Source organism: Lissotriton vulgaris, chromosome 5, assembly GCF_964263255.1.
Source record: "Lissotriton vulgaris chromosome 5, aLisVul1.2, whole genome shotgun sequence".
Taxonomy (NCBI): domain Eukaryota; kingdom Metazoa; phylum Chordata; class Amphibia; order Caudata; family Salamandridae; genus Lissotriton; species Lissotriton vulgaris.
Genome location: NC_141693.1, coordinates 1145942784 through 1145966503, shown reverse-complemented (window position 1 = coordinate 1145966503; position 23720 = coordinate 1145942784).

Genomic DNA, 23720 nt, shown 5'->3' with positions numbered 1-23720 from the left:
TTACATGGCAGTGGGACCGCCATGAAAAGGCTGTGGGAAATCGACATCGTAATCTCCATGGTGGTGCCTGCGCAGGCATTGCATTCATTGTAGGGATTACTGTCCAACTGCTGCCCCAACCGGCTCCTTGAGCCTGTCGGAGCCGGTGGTCATTCTGCCCGCCCGCTGCGCACCAACCGCTGGTATTTTAATCTGGCGGTCAGATCGTCACCCTGGATGTCGTTCTGACTGCCACCGATGGCTTGTTGGTGGAGGTCCACCCGTCATCATAATAAGTGCCAAAGTGTGTGAAAGGTGATCCTGAGTGCCATGGGGCAGGGTCAACGGGGTGAAAAAAGCGGCTAAAAAGAGTAATACATTTTAAAGTTTTCTGGTTTTTATCACTTTCTTGTAGCACATATAGAATAACAGGTGCAGGTTAAATGAAAACTAAATTCCACTTAAGCTGAGGGGATTTTAGACTGTGAAATCTCATTTGGCTAATGTGTTCTCTGCAGAGTACCTGTGTGTGACAAGGCGGTCACAGAAAGTAATCCTAGTTGTGCAGTAGGAAATAGTGTCTCTTTTTATAGTGCTACAAAGTCTCAACCGGTAACAGAATACACTGTAAATACATCAGTCGTTATTTCTATCTATCTACCTATCTATCTATACACATGTATTTATGTACATATTTTAAATATAAGTAATCAAACTATACCTCAGCGCATTTTTATAATTGTCCTTTAAAGGACACACTGCAGAGCTCACATGGTAACACCATCACATTACCTCTCAAGAAGAATAAATATTTGTCACCGTGGAGCTCGAACTGACTCCACCAGTTAAAGTCTATACTGGCTCCCAAGCATTCTTTATATTTGGTGATTAATCAATTGCACATATTTACCTTTCAGGTAGCAGAGATAAGATTTTTTTCTTTTACACAAAGGGGCTGAAATCCTCCTTTGTGTCTCAGGACTAGGAGTGATAGCCTAGTGGAGTGGGCAGAGCAGTCAGCTTGCTTCGCAGAGTTGTAGGTATGATTGGTGAGGCAGGTGCTGTGGCACCAGGTCCCAGTAGAGGCCAGCTAAACCCCATGTTTGTTTTACTATTCTTATCATTTTCATAGGGCCCAGTGGCAACTTGCTCTGGCAGTGTTGCTTTGGGCCTCCACGTAATGGTCCAGCTGTGGGGAAAATTGTGGGCAAAATGGGAGATCATGATTTTAACAAAGGGCAGAGGAGACATTCTACTTGGTGAAGAATTAGCTATCACCGGTGAAGCAGGTGCAGCGGCACTGGGTCCAGGAGTCTGTGGGGCCCAATGTATTACAATTATGTCTTTCTAAAAAAAAAATGTAAAGCATGGGGGCTTAGTTTCCTTGATAGCATTAGGGCCGAGGCCACCTTTGCTGAATAAGGGGATGCAACAAATAGGACATCATTTTTTTCTAAAATGGAGAAAATGTGGCCTAATGGCTTGATAGCATTAGCGCAGAGGCCACCTTTGCTGAATAAGGGGAAGCAACACATAGGGCATCATTTTTTTCTAAAATGGAGAAAATGTGGCCTATTGGTGAGAGCTGCTGACTTTGGAACTGGGTATCCAGGTTCAAGTCCCAGTATTTGCTCAACATCCTGTGATTCTTGGCAAATCACTTAATTTTCCTCAACCTTGCAAACAATCTCAACTTGTATAATGTAATTGGAGGAGATCTGAGCAAGGCCACAGTTATCATTACTGTAGCAGGAGCAGTTGCATTGGGGTTAAGAAGTATGACCGGCTCACATCTAAGCATGGGCGAATTTTGCAAATCTGGCGTTCGCGAATTTGCATATTTGCGAACTCGCAATCCGCAAAATCCGCAAATTCTCGCAAATTTGCAGATTTTTTTGTGTTCGCAAGGGTTTCTGCCAGATGCCGAGGGTTTTGTACCAGTTCGCAATTGCGAACTTACTTGTCGGCACGCAACGGTCGCGACTATGTTGTTTCTACGTCTGGTTCATCTTCACAGGTTCACAGCACCCTCTGTTTCAACACTGCCACCCTCTGTTTCTCACATGCCACCCTCTGGTACATCAATGCCACCCTATGGTTCATCATCATCACTGTAGATTATGGGGGGGAAAGCAAGCACACCTGCCCTGCTTCAACTGACATGAATAAATTTGGGGTTGATTTATTAATGTGTCACTGTTTTAAAATTCCAGTCTGGCACCTGCTTCCTTATCTGTAATTTGCTTTCTGTTGCAGTGCAATTTTTTTTCCAGGACCTTTGTGGCCTACTTGTAGCTATTCTTTGAGCCTGCTGTGAGGGTCAGAGCAGGGTCATACAATTGTTGCAACTAGCAACTGGACTCTGTAGGGGCCCCAGTCAGGAAGCACTACAGGGAATGGTTACTAATGATGAGTTTGAACTTTTGCACCTGCTGAGTGCTTTCAGTTTTGCAAAACTCGTTTTCTGCAATTTCGCGGGATTCGCGGGGCGCGAACGTGCGCGAGATCGAATTCGGAAGCCGCGAATTCGTGCGAATATGCGATTTGTTTTTTTGCGGCTTGTTAGTTCGCAAGGTTTTGTGCGTTTTAGCGAGCCGCTTGTAGCGCAACGGCGCGAAGTTACCCTCACGGTCGTTCACGGGCGCGGCCATCTTGTTTGCATGACGTATTTCCGTTTCCGGGCGCGATGTGTAATCTCGCAAAGTGTGCGGCTCGCTAGTACAATTTTGCGTGTGCTCGCGAGGAAAATCTTGCGCAAACTTACCCACGCGGTCGTGAACGGGCGCGGCCATCTTGTTTCTCATTCATTGCTATGGTTCTGGGCATGCTTTTTGTAACCTCTCTGAATCTCTGCCATCCTTTGCTTGTTTGAAGCTTTTTTGATCTATTTTACTCATTATCTATCCCTCTATTTTTCTAGCTCTATATTTTTGTGTTTTCTGCTACTTTTGGTTAATTTTAAACTACTTTTTTAAACTCTTATATTTTCTTCTTCCCTATTCTATTTTCTTTATTATTTAGCTTCCTTTCTGCCCAGACCATGGTAAAGGGAGCCGGGAAGCATCCAGAGAAGGGGAAGGGTCCCGCACCCCGTGCCCGGCTCCCGTGCGGGCGTTTGAGGGGGGAGCAGGTCGCACCCCTGGAGATCTTCAGCCCGGAGGAGGTGGCCGCACTAATTTTTTATGTTCAGTGCCGCCTCCCCAGGACCATCATGGCAGGCGGCAAGATCGCTCGCGGGTACGGGATCCAGGAGCGCCGGAAACGGTGGGAGACGGTGTGCCGGGCCATGTACCAACACTCTCGGGTCCGGCGCACCTACAACCAGGCCACCCACCGTTGGACGGATCTCCTGGACGGGGAACGCGATCTGCTCGACCTGCTTGGCCTTGAGATCCCCGGGCTTGGTGAGTAGTAGTAGCTATTTCTTTACTACTCTGTTTTCTCCTGCTCTGTGTGTTATTATATTGCAAATTTTTGTTTTTTACCAAGAGCATTAATGCTGCTGATTACATTGTAGGTAAATTATATTTCAAAATGTTCTGTGCATTTCAGGTGCACTGCTCTCCTTCTCAGTAGCGTTGCTACTATGCTTATTTGTTTTCGATTTTGTGTTCATTTCATTGGCCTGTGAAATTATGTATGAGTGTAGTTTAAAGAACTGCGTAATGCTAGACACTAAGGGTCAGATTTTTAATTACCGGTGCATCCCTGCAAAGTAGCAGGGATGCGCCAGTAATTGTGCGCCACGCCACCACCACCCATGGTGCGCCGTATTTACAATGCGGCGCACCATGGGCCCAAAACGTCACCAAAGCATTACGCATCTGTGCCGTAAAGGCGGCGCATTGCTGGAGTTGCGTCGCAACGATGGCGCAGCTCCAGCAATGCTCTGGGGTGCCCTATCTCCCCAATGCTGTGTCAAGCCGTACGTCTGCTTCAAGCAGGCGCAGGGTTTGAGTCACGCATCATTCTCCTCAAAGTGACTGATTGAAATCTTGTAGATTTCCCTCAGCCACTTTTAGGATGCGTTCCTGCGCAGGAACGCCCTCCCTTGCGCCGTAACGCCCCCTGATGGCGCAGGGCTTTACAACGTGATGCATCTCCCATATGCGTCACGTTGTTAATATACGCCGCACCATGGCGCCTCTTTTGTTCTGCCGCTGCGTCACAAAAGTCACGCAACAATGGAGCAAAAGAGCCGCAAGGGGCTTCTAAATCTGCCCCTACAGACTCAAGTCCAGTCCTTCCTTTGTACACATGGCGATAAGAAGAAATAGTGGTGGTGGATTGATAGTTTGAGTATTTTAATGACTGGTTAATGTAGTAGGAAACTTTTTAGTGTTGTCGCTGATCTGCAATCACGATGGACTTTGTCTGTCACTTCGCGTGCAAATCAAGCAATACTAATAACGTAGTAGACCACATGAGATCGGTCAATATATCCCGTGGAATAGTTGTCTATTTGCTATTTCGCCAAAATATTTTGTTATTGTTCTTTTGAAATGTTTGATTTGGTTGACAAATATCATCCATGTTTTCTGGTCTTTCTTTCTTTCATGTTCTACATCAGCTCCCCCCAGGGGCAAGAGGACACAGGAGGAGGAGGCTGCTGTTCAATAGGATGCAGGCCAGGATCGGGCAGGCGAGGGCTCCTTTGCTGGCCCCGGTAAGTTTTAATTTTAATATAGAGTACCTATTTTTTCCAAGCGTTCCTCATTCGATTTTTTCTAAATCGTCTTTGATCTTCTTGTAGACTGTATCTAAATTCTTATCCTGCCTCGACTATGACTCCCTGTGGTATTACTAGATTATTCTTATTAGTCTGTCTGTGTAGCTAACTAAGATTGCACATTTGGCAATTCCATTGGACTCCCATTCTAGTCAGCAATAGCTCTATGCAGTCCTCTGGGATTGTCCATAATGTCTTTTCAAGTCTTCTAAATGTTTATGCTTTGACAATTGCCAACAATAAAAAGGTGAATGACCACCAAGAAAGAATAGGATACTACTTTACTTTTGGTTTGGATAGGAGGACAATCCATTCTACTACTGTTGCAGGGACAAATCTGCACAAACAGAACTATGGACACTAAATAATGCATTGCTTAGCTTATCAATTATAATAGGCGCTGTTAGACTTTCCACATACTTCAGTGATAATAGACTTTGTAGTTGAACCCCCAATCTCCTTACTGACTAGATAGTGTGGCAGAGTCATTTAGCTCCCAAAGTCACCGATGATTGATCCCCAATGATGATTATCCAACGCAGGACAAGAGTACGGAGTCAGAGTCAAGAAGTGTCAGAGGCACGGACTCATGCTTGCAAAAATTGCAAAACCTTTAGCTCAGCCACTCTAGTCTGGAGGACCAAAAACCACAGAGTCTATTTAAGTTTAAAAGCTTTATTAAAAGTAAACACATTTATTAAAATCAAGTTTGTCATAAAACTAAACGTTTAACTGAAAATGGAAAAGTGCTTAGTGCTGACGATTAATTGAACACATTTCTTGTGGTCGAGCCGAGCTCTCACCTGGTTTGAACTTGATCTTGCTCGTGTTCTTAGAAGTCAAGCTTCTGTCTGTTAGGAGAAAAAGTGGTGTGTTTAAAAAATAAAAAGCAAGCATTCATCAGTTGTGCCAAAAAATGCAGCAAGACAACAGCCTTCCCTGTAAAAAGAGACATTTTTACTTTAGAGTAGACAGTCACAAATTATTACATTGTTTTCTGTTTTTTTCACATTTCTTTATTCCTAGACCAAATATTATATAGTAGTGAGTGGTGTATTCTAACATTCTTAAATGTACTTTGTAGGTGGAACATCTGGTGGCGGGGCCAGCGCGGAGGTGGTGGTGCTGGATGAGGGGAACACTTCTGGGGAGGATGCGGTGCAAGTGCCGGACGACACCAATGTGCCTGTGAGGGTTCACACGGTGGTGGCGGGCAGAGGTAAGCTATATATTCCTTACTTATTGAGATTGAAGACTGCAGAGTGTGCTATCTGCACGGGTGTATTATAAATCAACCAGGTAGTAGCCTCCTCTAAATGTACTTCGACTTAGCTGTGAAGTTTTTGGCAAGAAGAATCCCAATCAGATCTGAGATGAACTTGATGGATGGGATGAACGAAAAGCGAAAGAAGGGTGTAAGTAAGTGTGGAAGGATAAGAAATTTAATGATGACTGGCAAAGAAGAATGATATGTGTTTGCTTGGTCCCCGAGGTGGCTGGGAAGGAAAGAATATGGTATGGTGCATGGCTGGGTGAATGATGAAGCAAGGATGGGTGGAAGGAGAACAGCCTGGGTGGGTGAAACAGAAACTGTATGTGTGCATATACTTTGAATGGATGGATGCCTGGATCATGGTACTATCTGACTCTTAGATAGCATATGTGTATCTAGAGAGAGTAGACGGTCACTGGATGAACTAAGTGTTACTTTGAAGAGCATGTAACACCACACCTGCACGTCCGTTCCAGTGTAGGAAAGGCAAGGAAAAGAAGTTGTAATTTTGTCCAAATACTACCATGAATAGTAGCAGTAGTTTGTATTACAACTGCAAGCATAGCATATATCCGGTTATTACGGTGGACACTCTCTACCTCTCTTAATAAGTTTAGTTTAGTAGTAGTACGTCATTCATGTGTGGGTGTATCACTGTTCACTCAATAAAAAGCAAAGCACCTAAAGTCATCCCATATGTAATCAAATACATCCCATGTGAAGTGATAGATAATCAGATTTAGCTTCTTCATTTTTCTTTTCTAGTACTCATTTGCACTGTAGGGTGAAAGTTAAATTAATTAAGCAGTAGCCCTTTTAACAGAGTATTCTCAGTGCCACCCATAATAGAAAAGTAAGAGCTTCACCACCTGCATGCACTGGACCGGTACAGTAACGCAAGTCTGTCTCACTCATCATGGTGTGCGTCTGTTTTTCTCGGGTGCAAGTTCACTGCGCTGGCATTATGCCAGCTTGCATAAGATAACGTACCAATTTTCCTAAACAAGAGAGAAGAAGAAGAATAATACTGGTGTACTGTCATAGTCGACTGTAATGGAAGTCCATAGTGCTCGTAGAATTTGTTCCTTAAACTCCCACTAATGTTAGAGCAAGGATGAAGAAGTGGGAGGTTAGATAGATACTGGCCTCAATAGTTATGTACTGTGCTTTCAAGTTGCTAGTTGTACTGTGACACAACATTCTGCTCAATCATTTTGGGTTAATCTTAAGGAGCATTGGTTATAGACTATGTCTTTCTTTCTTCATATAGTTGCTCCTTCCAAATCAACAAAACCAACAAGGAAGGAGCGGGCTCGAATGGCCCGGCAACGGAGGCTGGATGCCACTGTCGCCGAATATCGGCGGCTGGTGGCCCTGGAGGAGGAGGAGGACACGCAGTCTACTGGTACAACATCCACTGGGACAGCTGCATCCTCCTCCGTGCCCCCACGGGCTGCCAGCCAGCGCAGTGCTCCAGCGGTACGGAGCCGGGCTACCAAAGCCAACCGCCACCGCCGAGCAGCAAAGACAGCAGCTGCCCCCCACAGGAGTTGCAAGGCACGCCAGCACCGCTTATGCCTCAGAGTGTCCTACCTGGAGCAGGATGTCCTAACATATAAGACCTTGGTGGAGGGCCTCCGCTCCGACCATTCCACCCTCCACAAGGAGTATGATGCCCTGACCGCTAAAGTGAACAGCATCCTGCCGTAGTGTCCCTTGCCCCTTTTTTAGAGACTTTTGGGGGGGTGGGAATTGGGAGTTGGGTTGTTTTTGGGACTTTTGAAGGACAATCGTTGGGGTTAGGGAGGGTCTTGCAGTAGATTATTTTGTTAGGGCTACACAAATATACTTTTTGAAACTTTATCTGAGCATACCTGTTTTTTACTGCTTTTGAGTCTGGTGGGTAGGGGTTTAACAGTAAGTTTGTTTTCCTGAAACTTAAGTCTGTGTCATTTTCTTCCTTTAAGTGTAAATGGCTAAATGTTTTCAACACTAAGTGCCTCTCACAGAGTAAGTGAATTCAAGAGTCCTAGGACTTTAGTAGTACTACCGTCAATCTCTCGTCTCTCCTAATACTCCATTATACTACCTCCCACCAAACGCTTATCTTACCGGTAATTTGTGTTTGAAAGTAGGGCTAGGCCCAGGGCTGGCTGGCTCCAAGGAAAATGGCGATTAAGGTTGGCAATCCTGGGCGGATGGAATGTCCTCATTGCGGTGGTACTAGTGGTGTGACACAGTGGCAGTTGCATGCCTATGGAAAAAAAGAAAATGACACCTGGTTTGTCCTCACTGGAGCATTACAACGGTACGATAGATAATTTAGCAGGTGACAGTACACTAGAACAGTGCCACAATGTAGCCTAACAAATGGTAAAGTATTGAAAGTATAACTAGTACTTGCATTGAATTTCTTTGACATTGGCTACTACTACAAGAAATAGTACTGAAGCTGAGTAAGTCTAGAATATATCCTCGGATTCCTTCACTAGCCTGTATCTATGACCTTATCCTCCCCAGCAAGTGTGTGGAATTATTGATGTCATTTAGTCACACATCAATCAAAACCACATAGCCCGGGGGAAGAGGGTTAGGGTTTGGAAAATGGATGGGAATGGGGGTTTCTTTTTGGGTAGGTTTTGTTGAGAGAAGAAAAAAAAAGCACAGCATGGACAAACAATAATTGAAGATAAAGAATTCTTTGGGTACAAAGCTAACCATAAATCTTTTAAGTGACATAAACATTGTTATTGAAAAGTAAATAGTACTTTCGACAACCGTGAATGACAGAATGCGACAGTACAGGGCTGCAGCGTTTTTACTTGCCTATCTCTGCACTCAGAGAAACACTTCTTACATTAAATTAAGTTTAAAAAATAGCCGAAGTAAAACCTATGGAATGGCTGTAGGGATCAATTTAGAAGCATAGAGAGATCCAAGAAATGCAGAGTCACACTCATAGAAGTTCACAGCAATAACATTACTTATAAAAACATTACAAAAGAATGGATACTGTATCTGTATGTTGTTGTAGTTGTCCTGTTGAATTTGGTAAGTAAGTTGCACGCATCAAACCATTCCTCTTATTAGCGGCACTCCTCCATTCCAGCTGACGCTCCGTCCATCAATGTTGGTGACCAGAAGACACCCTGTCCACTGCCTGCCTGGCGGATGTTGAATTGCGGCTCGCTAATGTGAAGCCTGACTTCATCCTTTTTTTCCCATTGCACAGACTGAAACCCGGCCTGTAATTATTGATGGAAAAACAGGAAGTGATATTAGAACACCACTGACAAATAAATATAAGGTATGTACGCTGTGTAGTGCAAAAAGTCACACTTTGAGTTTCCTAATAGACAGTACAGTATTTTTGAAAGTGCGTACTCTGTCTGAGTCTCCTTTTGAAGGATAAATAAGTATGGGCAAATTAATTTAGCTGATCTTTTCCCTCAAGATAGGTGTACTGTAAACTGTGTTTTAGAACAATATTAGACCTTCCCAGCAGTGCTCCCACACAGACCCTTACTAAAGCCAGTCGCGAAAATGTAGAAGACCCCCAATCAGATCTCAATAAACGAGGCCTAGTAGAAAACTGGTGACAAAACGTACTTTGAAAGTAAAAGTAGGCCCAAATACCCCCTTACCCACCGTGGATTGTATTCAAACCACTTGCAAGCAAGCAAAAGTATCCATACCCAGCATCGCTCCAAGACTCGCAAACCCCCCCACAAACAGCCCTCCACCCAAACACATGCAATACAAATACTGCTAACCCTAACGGGCACTAAGTTAAGAATAGTGGCAAACGCTTTCTTTAACTATGCCAAATCCCCCCTTTCCCACCATGGAATTTCTTCAAATCACTTGCAACCAAAATTACACATTCCCACGAGTGCTCTAAGAAGACCCCAGAACTCCGTTGCAAAAATCTAGAACACCCCGAAACACATGCAATCCTGCTGCTAGGGCTACCCCTAACGAACCCTAAGTTACAAAAAGTGCCAAAAGGCTTTTCCGCATGGATTTTGTCCAAACCACTTCTATCCGGTATTAGACCTTCCCAGCAATGCCCCAAGACCCGCCAACCCACCCGCAAAAAAAGCACAACACCCCCAAACAGCCAAAAAGGAAAATCTCATACTTACAATATTCATCGGCCTTCGGTCCAAACGCGCTGTGCAGCTAGGTCATAACTCCCGTTTCCCACCACGGATTTCCTGAAAAGGCAATGCAATCAAAATTAGACTGTCACAGCAGTGCTCCCAGACCCCAAAACCCACCCACAAACACCCGGAACCCCCTCAAAGAGTACCTCAAAGGCAAGCAAGTCAGCAAAAATGCAAAAAATGTTTCGCCTCCGATTTGGTCCAAACCACTTTTATCCGGTATTAGAGCTTCCCAGCAATGGCCCCAGAGCCGTCAACCCAGGCAAAAACTAGTAGAAGACCCCCAAACAGCCAAAAAGCAAAAGTACAAAAACGGGGACCCAGTCATTTTCATGGCAATTTCCAAAATCACTCCGCACGCGCTCTGCAGCTAGGCCCTAACTCCCCTCTGCCACCATGGATTTGCTTCAAACCTCTTGCAATCAAAAGTATCCATAGCCAGCAGTGCTCCCAGACCCCGAAACCCACCCACAAACACCAGGAAGCCCCCCAAACAGGCCCCCGAAAATGCTACATTGAGCGAAATGTCAGAAACAGCAAAAACTTTTCCCTCATGGATTTTGTCCAAACCACTTCTATCCGGTATTAGACCTTCCCAGCAATGTCCCAAGACCCACCAACCCACCCGCAAAAAAGCACAACATCCCCAAACAGCCAAAAAGAAAAATCTCATACTTACAATATTCATCGGCCTTCGGTCCAAACGTGCTGTGCAGCTAGGTCATAACTCCCGTTTTCCACCGCGGATTTCCTGAAAAGGCAATGCAATCAAAATTAGACTGTCCCAGCAGTGCTTCCAGACCCCAAAACCCACCCACAAACACCCGGAACCCCCCCAAGGAGCACCTCAAAGGCAAGCAAGTCAGCAAAAACGCAAAAAAAAATTCGCCTCCGATTTGGTCCAAACCACTTTTATCCGGTATTAGAGCTTCCCAGCAATGGCCCCAGAGCCGTCAACCCAGGCGAAAACTAGTAGAAGACCCCCAAACAGCCAAAAAGCAAAAGTACAAAAATGGGGACTCAGTCGTTTTCATGGCAATTTCCAAAATCACCCGTGCGCGCTCTGCAGCTAGGCCCTAGTCTCCCCTCTGCCACCATGGATTTCTTCAAACCTCTTGCAATCAAAAGTATTCATAGCCAGCAGTGCTCCCAGACCCCGAAACCCACCACAAACACCAGGAAGTCCCCCAAACAGGCACCCGAAAATGCTACATTGAGCAAAATGTCAGAAACAGCAAAAACTTTTCCCTCATGGATTTTGTCCAAACCACTTCTATCCGGTATTAGACCTTCCCAGCAATGCCCCAAGACCCGCCAACCCACCCGCAAAAAAGCACAACACCCCCAAACAGCCAAAAAGGAAAATCTCATACTTACAATATTTATCGGCCTTCGGTCCAAACGCGCTGTGCAGCTAGGTCATAACTCCCGTTTTCCACCACGGATTTCCTGAAAAGCAAATGCAATCAAAATTAGACTGTCCCAGCAGTGCTTCCAGACCTCAAAACTCACCCACAAACACCCGGAACCCCCCCAAAAGAGCACCTCAAAGGCAAGCAAGTCAGCAAAAACACAATCAAAATTTCGCCTCCGATTTGGTCCAAACCACTTTTATCCGGTATTAGAGCTTCCCAGCAATGGCCCCAGAGCCGTCAACCCAGGTGAAAACTAGTAGAAGACCCCCAAACAGCCAAAAAGCAAAAGTCCAAAAATGGGGACTCAGTCATTTTCATGGCAATTTCCAAAATCACTCCGTGCGCGCTCTGCGGCTAGGCCCTAATTCCCCTCTGCCACCATGGATTTGCTTCAAACCTCTTGCAATCAAAAGTATCCATAGCCAGCAGTGCTCCCAGACCCCGAAACCCACCCACAAACACCAGGAAGTCCCCCAAACAGGCCCCCGAAAATGCTACATTGAGCGAAATATCAGAAACAGCAAAAACTTTTCCCTCATGGATGTTGTCCAAACCACTTCTATCCGGTATTAGACCTTCCCAGCAATGCCCCAAGACCCGCCAACCCACCCGCAGAAAAGCACAACACCCCCAAACAGCCAAAAATGAAAATCTCATACTTACAATATTTATCGGCCGTCGGTCCAAACGCGCTGTGCAGCTAGGTCATAACTCCCGATTTCCACCACGGATTTCCTGAAAAGCAAATGCAATCAAAATTAGACTGTCCCAGCAGTGCTCCAAGACCCAAAAACCCACCCACAAACACCCGGAACCCCCCCAAAGAGCACCTCAAAGGCAAGCAAGTCAGCAAAAACGCAAAAAATAATTCGCCTCCAATTTGGTCCAAACCACTTTTATCCTGTATTAGAGCTTCCCAGCAATGGCCCCAAGACCCGCCAACTCACCCGCAAAGAAGTAGAACACCCCCACAAGTGCAGAGTCTTTCTTCATTGGGCGTAATCCAGCCCTTTGCTTTGAGGGAAATAGGAGTCTGGAGGAGGAGGATAGAGGAGCATGTTCTTGTGAACTTGTGAACCTGAGGAATGCAGACTGCGGCACCTTCAAATCAATAAGCAAACAAGTGAAGACAGTTCTGCTGATGGGCTTGTTTTTGTGATTAGGTGATTAAAGTTTTAATTATATTAACTGTGCAAAACAAAGAAAGACAGACACACAGGAATAAAAGTGAAAAAGGACGAAAAAGAAAGTTATTGATTCATTGGCTCATTTTCAGGGCTCGGTGTCAGGGAATAAGAATAAGAATTCGTCCTCATACTCTGGGAATTCAGGCAGGAGTAGGTCAGTATCACCTAACAGAGAACAAATTCCCTCATCTAAGTTGCTGTCCTCCTCATCTTCATCCGGCGTTTGTTCTCGTACGTTGTAATCTGGTGATATGAGGTGCTGATTCATCTTGATCATTGTTAACCTCTCCACATTTTTGGGCGAGAGGCGGGCCCGTTTGGAAGTTACAATGCTACCAGCAGCACTGAAAACACGTTCAGAAGACACGCTTGGGAGTGGGCAAGACAAGTAGTTTATAGCCAGGTTGGAGATCTGTGCCCACAATTCTTTTTTCCCATGCCAATACGCCAATGGGTCAGCATTAACATAGACCTCTGTTGAGTCATTCAGATAGTCCTGCACCATCGACTCAAGGTCCTCCAAGGTTCCTCCACTTTGCTTACTTTTTGCTTTGACCTTTTGAGAACCAAACCCAAGCCGAGTTAGCCAATTCTCTTCTGCATCCAATGTTACTGTTGTGTCTGGTGCAGATGATCCGGTTGCCGGTGTCTTTAACGGCTGAGAGGTCACTTGTGCCACAGGTGCAGAAGTGGATTCTTTTGACTGGGGATGGCCTGCTGATGCTGATGTACTGCCTTTTCCTTCAATTTGCTGCAGTTCTCTTTCAAACCTCTTGGCTGACAAGGCTAGCCAACGTTTGTACTTTGTAACATCTTCATCATCAAAAGGAAAGAATGCTCGGCCTGCCAGCGCTTTTTTGTAGTGTGGATCCAGAATAGTAGCACAAATGTAATGCTGTTCTGAGTGGATCATTTTAAGACGTTCATCTCCAAGTAGGCGCTCTAATAATTTCTCCGCCAAAACAAAAGCGTCTTGCTTTTTTTCATCTTTTTGAAACATAGAAGACACCGCCTTCAGTTGGTGCTCCAGCATGCGCAACAATGGGATAGCTTTTCCCAAATTACAGTCCTCCTTGCTGACTGCACGCGTGAAGACCTCAAAAGGACGAAGCATGTCTGTCAGGCTTTTAACTAGGTTCCATTGCGCCGCATCTAGCCTCAGGTCCTTCTGAACTGTACCCAGTGTTAAGAAATAGTGATCGAGTACCGTATACTGCTTATACAGACGCTCAAGCATGTAGAAGGTTGAGTTCCAACGTGTTGGCACCTCCTGGATGAGTGCTTTCATTGGCATTCGACGTTCATGTAGCAGGCTCCTCAGATGCTACCGGGCCTTAAAAGAATGGCTGAAATGGTTGCACATTCTTCGGCAGGTGGCCACTAACTCGCACGCTGGACTGTCTTCATCACTCAAGAATTTTTTAACAACCAGGTTTATACAGTGCGCCAAACACGGCACTCTGAAATAGCGACCCAGCTCCATGGCCTTAACTACATTGGCGCCATTATCCGTGGAAACATAACCAATCTGGTGTTTTTTTGGGGACAGACAGTGAAAGACCTTTGTGTTAAACTCATTCATAATGTTTTCTGCTGTGTGACGTTTCTCCAAGCCAAACATGGCTAGTGTTGCATGTTTCCGACCAGCTTTAAAAACTTGGTCCGGGTCAACACCTGCGTTTAACTTTGCTTTAACCCCTGAAAAAGAGACCCAGTGTGCAGTGATGCACATGTAATCAGCGCCTGCGCCACTGGTCCACATGTCTGCTGTCAGATGCATAGTGTGAACAGCACTCTTCTGCAAAGCTGCACCAATCACCTCCAGCACATCTTCATGTAGTGCTGGAACCGCAACTCTGGCAAAATAGAACCGGCTAGGAACCTTCCATTTAGGGCTGAGCGCTGCCACTAATTCTAGAAAACCAACCCCTTCTACAAAAGAAAAAGGGAGAAGGTCCAGAGCTAGCATTTTAGTCAGCTTAGTGTTATACAGACGCGTAAGTGGGTGGTTGCGATCATATGGCGCTGCTGAAAACAACATGGTTCTAATGTTGCCCTGCACCATGCTTTTACGGGATGATGATGATGATGACTTCTTCGACCCAGTTACGCTAGCTGATGAACTTTTTCGCATTGGTGTCTCACTCTCTCCCACACTCTTAGTGTGGCTCACAGGGGGTGTGCTGCAGACAGGGGTACTGGGTGTAAGTGATGTGTTTGACACTTCTTCCTCCTCGTCATCATCAGATGAAACATCAACGTTTTCTTGACTTGCAATTCGGGCTTCCTTGATCTTCTTTAGGTGCGCAAACCATTGGACAGCGTGCTGTCTCTCAAGATGACCTCTTACCAAACTTACCACGACTAACTGCATGCTTACAAATGCTACAAATGGCGAAGTTTTCCTTTTTTGGGAAAACACTAAAGAAGTCCCAAACTGCGGACTTGAAATGTCTGTGGGGGCCGGAGGAGGCGGCGATACTGGTGGTGGTGGTCATGCTGCTAATGCCAGATGAAGTGGAGGATGTGGATTGCCGAGATTTAGTACGTTGTGCACTTTCACCACCACTAATTGAGGTCGAGGTGGATGGAGGTCCCTTCTGGCGAGGAAGAAATATGGAAGCGGTACGTGTTGGTGTACTAGTTAACTCCAATGATTGTGGTGTTTCCATTGCCTCCTCGTCGACAACATCATCACGCTCAGCAGCTTCTCGGCCTAGGGCCAAAATGTCTGTTTGCTGCATGCCCGGTGGGGCTGCAGTGACCTTTATGATGACTGGGTCGTCATCGTGAGAGTCTTCATCAGCAGTAGTATCCGCCACTTCTTGTTGAGCCTCATCCCCTAAAAACAAAGCCCGCTGGACGGACTTCAAATACTATAATGAAGAATCCATCTCAAAAATTCTCTCTAGCTTAAAACCAAACAATCACTTCAATGATCCGCTTCCTTCCAACTGCCTCACCACCGCCCCCCAATCCATCGTCCCCTGTTGGACTGCAATTATCAACGCCTCTCTCCAGCAGGGCTTGATCCCGGACCCTTTGAAAGCTGGCCAAGTTCTCCCCATCTTAAAAAAACCTTCACCTGACCCTGCCTCTCCTGACAATTTTAGACCTATCTCCAATATCCCGCTACTAGCCAAAGTATTAGAGAAGTGTGTTCAACAGCAACTAAGCCAGCATATTAACAACTTCCACCTACTAGATGACTTCCAATCTGGATTTAGACCAGGGCACAGCACCGAAACTGCTATGCTGCACATCGTGGACGATGCCCTCCAAGCCCTAGACCAAGGCAAAACCTGCCTTCTAATCCTTCTTGATCTATCCTCTGCCTTCGATACGGTCAACCATGAAAAACTACTTGAACGCCTCAAACTCAGGATGGGCCTGGATGGCGTGGTACTAGAATGGTTCAGATCCTTCCTCCACAATCGTTCCCAGAGATTCCTCATCAACGGCAATCTATCAGCTCCCACCCCGGTCACAGTCGGAGTCCCTCAAGGCTCAACCCTCTCCCCTACCCTTTTCAACCTTTACCTTGAGCCACTCACCGAAGTTCTCCGCTCCGCCAACATCTCCTACCATATGTATGCGGACGACACCCAATTATACATCAACATCTCCTCGCTCAATGAGATCATCTCCCTGAACGAGACCCTGAAATTAACTGTCCACTGGCTAGCCAATAACCAACTCAAACTAAATGCAAAGAAAACTGAATTTCTCCTAATCTCCCCATCTAAAACCAACCCGGAGATACAGATGTGGATTAAGGCCATCACAGCCCTGAATTGCACACCGACCATTGTGGACTCTGCCAAATCCCTGGGCATTATCCTCGACAGTAACCTCAATATGAGAGACCACATTAACTCGATGGCCAAAGCAGCCAGATTCCACCTGAGCTACCTCTGGAAGCTGAAACCTTTCATCGATGCACCAGACTTAAAAACTGCAGTTCAAGCACTTGTCATCTCCAGACTGGAATACGGCTGTTCTACCCTCACAGGATTACCTAAGACCTCCTTAGCACCTCTAAAAGCGTGCCTCAACGCGGCTGCCAGACTACTCACAGGTACCAGGAAGTTTGACAACATCTCTCCACACATGAAAGCGCTGAACTGGCTCCCCCTGGAGGCCAGAATCCAGTTGAAATTGGCTTGCACTGTACACAAGGCGCTTTACACAAACTCCCCTGCTTATCTGGCACAGAAATTAGTGATATCCGGAGGAAGCAGAAACTCCAGGTCTGCCGGAAACCTACTGCTTCAACCCGCCTCCTTCAAAAAAAAAAGAACTTATAACAGGGCGTTCACCGGAGCAGCACCACGAATCTGGAACTCTCTTCCACCCTCCATCAGAAAAATCCCTCTTCTAGCACGCTTCAAAACTGAGACGAAAACCTTCCTCATGGGTAAATTCTTCGCCTAAGGTCTGCCCAGAACCTCCTCATTGAGTGGGACTAATCTAAGACTACCGCCTCACATATCAAAAGCTACCCACGACAAATACATTTGGAACCTTGCTTTTGTTTCTGTCTATGACAATGAGTGCAACCATTCGTGTGGATCTGTTTGTCCCTGCACCTTAATCTTTTTGCTCAACATTGTATACCGTGTAATGTTTGATCTGTTTGTCCCTGCACCTTAATCCTTTGTTTGCTCAACAATGTATACCGTGTAAAGCACTCTGATACCCTCACGGGTCATGTTCGCGCTCTATAAAACACAAAAATAAAATTAAAAAAATAAAATAAAATCACACTCCATAACTATGAGACTTTCGACGACCTTCCTTTTTCGCTTAACTACCTTTGTCAGATCATGGTGTGCCTCACTCTCAGACCGCAGTGGTGGTTCCCAAGTTTGATCCGTATCATCAGAAGGAGGTGGGCTTGAAGAAGATGTAGACACCACCCTTGATCTTTTCCTTGCTTGGGATGAAGAAGACAATGAATGATCACCAGGAGGAGTGGCTTCCTCAAATGATACCTCGGCTTGATTGTCGATTTCCTGATGTGCCCCTACTTCTGGAGGAACAACAATTGGGGGCACTTGTGACCCTCCATGCACCTCTGCTTGCGCATCTCCTTGCGCTGCCTCTCCTTCCACAAGTACTTGGGCTTGTACTTGCACATGTGGTTGTTGTTGTTGCGGCTGTGGTTGTTCAACACTCGTCAGATGAGTTACAACAACCTGTGTTGATTGAGGGACATTGCTGCTACTTTCTTGCGATGAGCCAACATCACTGGTTGATGGTGATTGAACAACTAGACTAAGTGCCTCTGCAGCACTCAAGGGCTTGGATTTAAGTTGGCGTTGTCGGGGTGACACTGAGCCCAATGGTGCGGGGGTGCTGCTCCCAGCTTGGTCCCCAGCAGATCCCGCTGCTGCTGCAGGCGTACTTTTTTTTTACTCCCAAAAAATGTGGCGGGCGGCACACCAGTCTCCTTGGTAACTTGCTTCTTCTGCTCCTTACTGGCAACTTTCTTGCTAGAGGAGCTACGGGGAACTTTTTTTGGGGCCATCTTCTTCAGAGGTCAGAACAGCAGGCCGCAGTTGCACGAGTTGCAGAGTTGTCTGTGGCCAGACGTGACGTCGCGTGATGTTATGCTGCACACACACACCGCTGCAGGACTTCTTCCTGGCACTGGTGGTTCTCTTGAGTCTTGTGCACCTAAAAGCAATGGAAGACAGAGGAACATCAGTTCAGTTATACACCCCAAAAACTCGAAAACCACATACAAATCAGCACAATCCCATGCCATCCATGCCCTCCATGATGTTTAAATTCAAGACACCCCACAGAAAGACTAGGCCCATGCACCACTCACTACCCCTGGTCAAAAGGCCACAACAACAGCCCAAAAAAACGAAAAACACAGAAAAATCAGCACAATCCCATTCCATCCATGCCCTCCATGATGTTTAAATTCAAGACATCCCACAGAAAGACTCACTACCCCTGGGCATAATGGTTGAAACCTAGGCAAAATGGTTGCAGACCTAAGAACACTGCCTGCATTCAAAATGGCCCCCTGCCTCCCAGCACATGGCCTGCCTGTACCAGCACTCAAAATGGCCCCTACCCACATGGCCTGTCCCCATGAACACCCCCAAAAATCGAAAACACAGAAAAATAAGCACAATCCCATGCCATCCATGCCCTCCATGATGTTTAAATTCAAGACACCCCACAGAAAGACTAGGCCCATGCACCACTCACTACCCCTGGTCAAAAGGCCACAACAACAGCCCAAAAAAACGAAAAACACAGAAAAATCAGCACAATCCCATTCCATCCATGCCCTCCATGATGTTTAAATTCAAGACATCCCACAGAAAGACTCACTACCCCTGGGCATAATGGTTGAAACCTAGGCAAAATGGTTGCAGACCTAAGAACACTGCCTGCATTCAAAATGGCCCCCTGCCTCCCAGCACATGGCCTGCCTGTACCAGCACTCAAAATGGCCCCTACCCACATGGCCTGTCCCCATGAACACCCCCAAAAATCGAAAACACAGAAAAATAAGCACAATCCCATGCCATCCATGCCCTCCATGATGTTTAAATTCAAGACACCCCACAGAAAGACTAGGCACATGCACCACTCACTATCCCTGGTCAAAAGGCCACAACAACAGCCCAAAAAAATGAAAAACACAGACAAATCAGCACAATCCCATGCCATCCATGCCCTCCATGATGTTTAAATTCAAGACACCCCACAGAAAGACTAGGCCCATGCACCACTCTCTACCCCTGGGCATTATGGTTGAAACCTAGGCAAAATGGTTGCAGACCTAAGAACACTGCCTGCATTCAAAATGCCCCCCTGCCTCCCAGCACATGGCCTGCCTGTACCAGCACTCAACATGGCCCCCACCCACATGGCCTGTCCCCATGAACACCCCAAAAAATCGAAAAACACAGACAAATCAGCACAATCCCATGCCATCCATGCCCTCCATGATGTCTAAATTCAAGACACCCCACAGAAAGACTAGGCCCATGCACCACTCACTACCCCTGGTCAAAAGGCCACAACAGCTGCCCAAAAAAACGAAAAACACAGAAAAATCAGCACAATCCCATGCCATCCATGTCCTCCATGATGTTTAAATTCAAGACACCCCACAGAAAGACTAGGCCCATGCACCACTTACTACCCCTGAGCATAATGCTTGAAACCTAGGCAAAATGGTTGCAGACCTAAGAACACTGCCTGCATTCAAAATGGTTTCTGCCTCCCAGCACATGGCCTGCCTGTACCAGCACTCAAAATGGCCCCCACCCACATGGCCTGTCCCCATGAACACCCCAATAATAGAAAAACACAGAAAAATCAGCACAATCCCATGCCATCCATGCCCTCCATGATGTTTAAATTCAAGACACCCCACAGAAAGACTAGGCCCATGCACCACTCACTACCCCTGGTCAAAAGGCCACAATAACAGCCCAAAAAACACAGAAAAATCAGCACAATCCCATGCCATCCATGCCCTCCATGATGTTTAAATTCAAGACACCCCACAGAAAGACTAGGCCCATGCACCACTCTCTACCCCTGGGCATAATGGTTGAAACCTAGGCAAAATGGTTGCAGACCTAAGAACACTGCCTGCATTCAAAATGGCCCCCTGCCTACCAGCACATGGCCTGCCTGTACCAGCACTCACAATGGCCCCCACCCACATGGCCTGTCCCCATGAACACCCCAAAAATCGAAAAACACAGAAAAATCAGCACAATCCCAAGCCATCCATGCCCTCCATGATGTTTAAATTCAAGACACCCCACAGAAAGACTAGGCCCATGCACCACTCACTACCCCTGGTCATAAGGCCACAACAACAGCCCAAAAAAATGAAAAACACAGAAAAATCCGCACAATCTCATGCCATCCATGCCCTCCATGATTTTTAAATTCAAGACACCCCACAGAAAGACTAGGCCCATGCACCACTCACTACCCCTGGTCAAAAGGCCACAACAACAGCCCAAAAAAACGAAAAACACAGAAAAATCTGCACAATCCCATGCCATCCATGCCCTCCATGATGTTTAAATTCAAGACACCCCACAGAAAGACTAGGCCCATGCACCACTCACTACCCCTGGTCAAAAGGCCACAACAACAGCCCAAAAAATCAAAAAACACAGAAAAATCAGCACAATCCCATGCCATCCATGCCCTCCATGATGTTTAAATTCAAGACACCCCACAGAAAGACTAGGCCCATGCACCACTCACTACCCCTGGTCAAAAGGCCACAACAACAGCCCAAAAAAATCAAAAAACACAGAAAAATCAGCACAATCCCATGCCATCCATGCCCTCCATGATGTTTAAATTCAAGACACCCCACAGAAAGACTATGCCCATGCACCACTCACTACCCCTGGGCATAATGGTTGAAACCTAGGCAAAACGGTTGCAGACCTAAGAACACTGCCTGCATTCAAAATGGCCTCCTGCCTCCCAGCACATGGCCTGCCTGTACCAGCACTCAAAATGGCCCCCACCCACATGGCCTGTCCCCATGAACACCCCAAACAATCGAAAAACACAGAAAAATCAGCACACTCCCATGCCATCCATGCCCTCCATGATGTTTAAATTCAAGACACCCCACAGAAAGACTAGGCCCATGCACCACTCACTATCCCTGGTCAAAAGGCCACAACAACAGCCCAAAAAAACGAAAACCACAGAAAAATCTGCACAATCCCATGCCATCCATGCCCTCCATGATGTTTAAATTCAAGACACCCCACAGAAAGACTAGGCCCATGCACCACTCACTACCCCTGGTCAAAAGGCCACAACAACAGCCCAAAAAATCAAAAAACACAGAAAAATCAGCACAATCCCATGCCATCCATGCCCTCCATGATGTTTAAATTCAAGACACCCCACAGAAAGACTAGGCCCATGCACCACTCACTACCCCTGGTCAAAAGGCCACAACAGCCCAAAAAATCGAAAAACACAGAAAGATCAGCACAATCCCATGCCATCCATGCCCTCCATGATGTTTAAATTCAAGACACCCCACAGGAAGCCTAGGACCATGCACCACTCACCACCCCTGGTCAAAAGGCCACAACAACAGCCCAAAAATCGAAAATTCCAAAATTGTAGTTGCAGCAACTGTAATGCCCTAAACAAACTTACTTGTGAAATTTCTAATCCAAAAGTGATCCAAAGAAAGTCAAAAAGGCCTCAAATCCAAATATCCAGCAGCATCCACAAAAAGTATCCTTCCAGGTCAAGAATCCGAATGAAAGTGACCAGCACATGAAGAAAGCACTGGGAGGAGCCTGCTGGACAGGAACAAGAAGTTGGAGACTGTGGGGGACTTCCTTCCTCCCACCCCCCACCCCCAAAAAAATGGACTCCTTGCAAAAAAGTGCAGGCAAATGTCAACCTGAGGAGTTATTCTGATAAAAATCATCATTTTCAGAAGGTTTATGCTGCTTGCTGGTGGGTTTCTTGTGCAGAATTTCAAATTTTGTAATTTCGCGCGTGCGAGATTGCTGCTGCTCGCCACATCAACGTGTTCGCAATTGCGAACTCTCGCGATGCGTGCTGTGCAAGGTGGCAAGCCTCGATTACGTAATCGCGGTCGCCAAACTCCCGCGGGATCCCGCAGCAAGATCCAAAATGGCGCAGCACTCACAAAATATCGAGAAAAACAACTCGGCAAACGCTGAATGACAGTAAGTGAACGCCGCACGCCGCAAAATTGTATCACCAAGAAAAAAAAAAACGCTGCGTGCGAATTTGCGGATTTTCGGTAAATTCGCGAGCGTTCGCGGATTGCGAATTTACCGAAAATCCGCAAAATCCGCGAGCGGAACGGATTTTCCGCCCATGCTTACTCACAACACCCCATTAATGGGGAGCATAGTTTTTTGGTTAATTCATGTTTTTGTTTGATGAATTTGCTCTTTTATAAGCCGCACATTTATTGTGGATTATATGGCATAGGACACATCTCCCTGAAATGATCTCATAAGGCCCACCACTTGTGCTCATAAAGGTTTGGAGGGGTGTCCTGACTTCAAAACATTTTATTGAGGGGGGGACTTAGAACAAAACATTTGAAGACCTCTTTCCCAGTCTTTCCTAGTTCTGACATACTTTTACCTCCAGTTCATGCTAGGCTAAGAACTTCCTGGCCCTATACTTCCTGGTCCTTGTCTGTCTAGTCCTCATTCCCATGTACTGCTAACCCTAGTCCTGTGGATCCTGGGTCTCCTGTTTCACAGGCTCATGTTCCTGGAACCTTTTCATCCCCCTCACCCTGATTTTCATCCACCAGTCCTCCTGGACCTGCTCCCCAGGTTTATCTAGTCTCCTGGTTTTCCTGTTTCTAATCCTTATGCTCTTATTCCCCCTGGTTCATATAGCCCTGCTCTTAGTTCTGGTACTCCTTTGCATGGCCCCATGTATCGGATTTCCTAGTGCTGGTCCCACTTGCCTTGGTTTCCCTCGCCGTCCTAGTCCCCCACCCTCCAGCACAGTCCTAGGCCTACTAGTCTTCCCGATTTGTCTGGTGCACCTTGTTCTTATCCATCTGTCCATGGTTCCTTCTATCATGGCCCTACAATTAATGGTCCTCCTGGGTCTGATCTACCTCATCCTTGTGGCACTTGTCATCCTAGTACTCATGTTGTGGGTCACACAGGTTCATGTAATCCTTTTCATCCAGATTTAGGATCCCCCAGAGTCTGACCCTCGTGGACCTTCTGATTCTAGTGGCACTGGGCATCGACTTCCTGCCTCTTTATGCCCCTCCTAGTCATTTTGATCTAGGATCTCCTTTCTTGCTAGCCTTGGTCCTTCCAGCCATGGTCTTCCCAATCCTATTCCATTCACTTCTTGACACTTGGTCCTCCTTGATCTGATCTCTGTGGTCGTGGCCCTCCTGTTGCTGATAATACTTTCCGTGGGTCT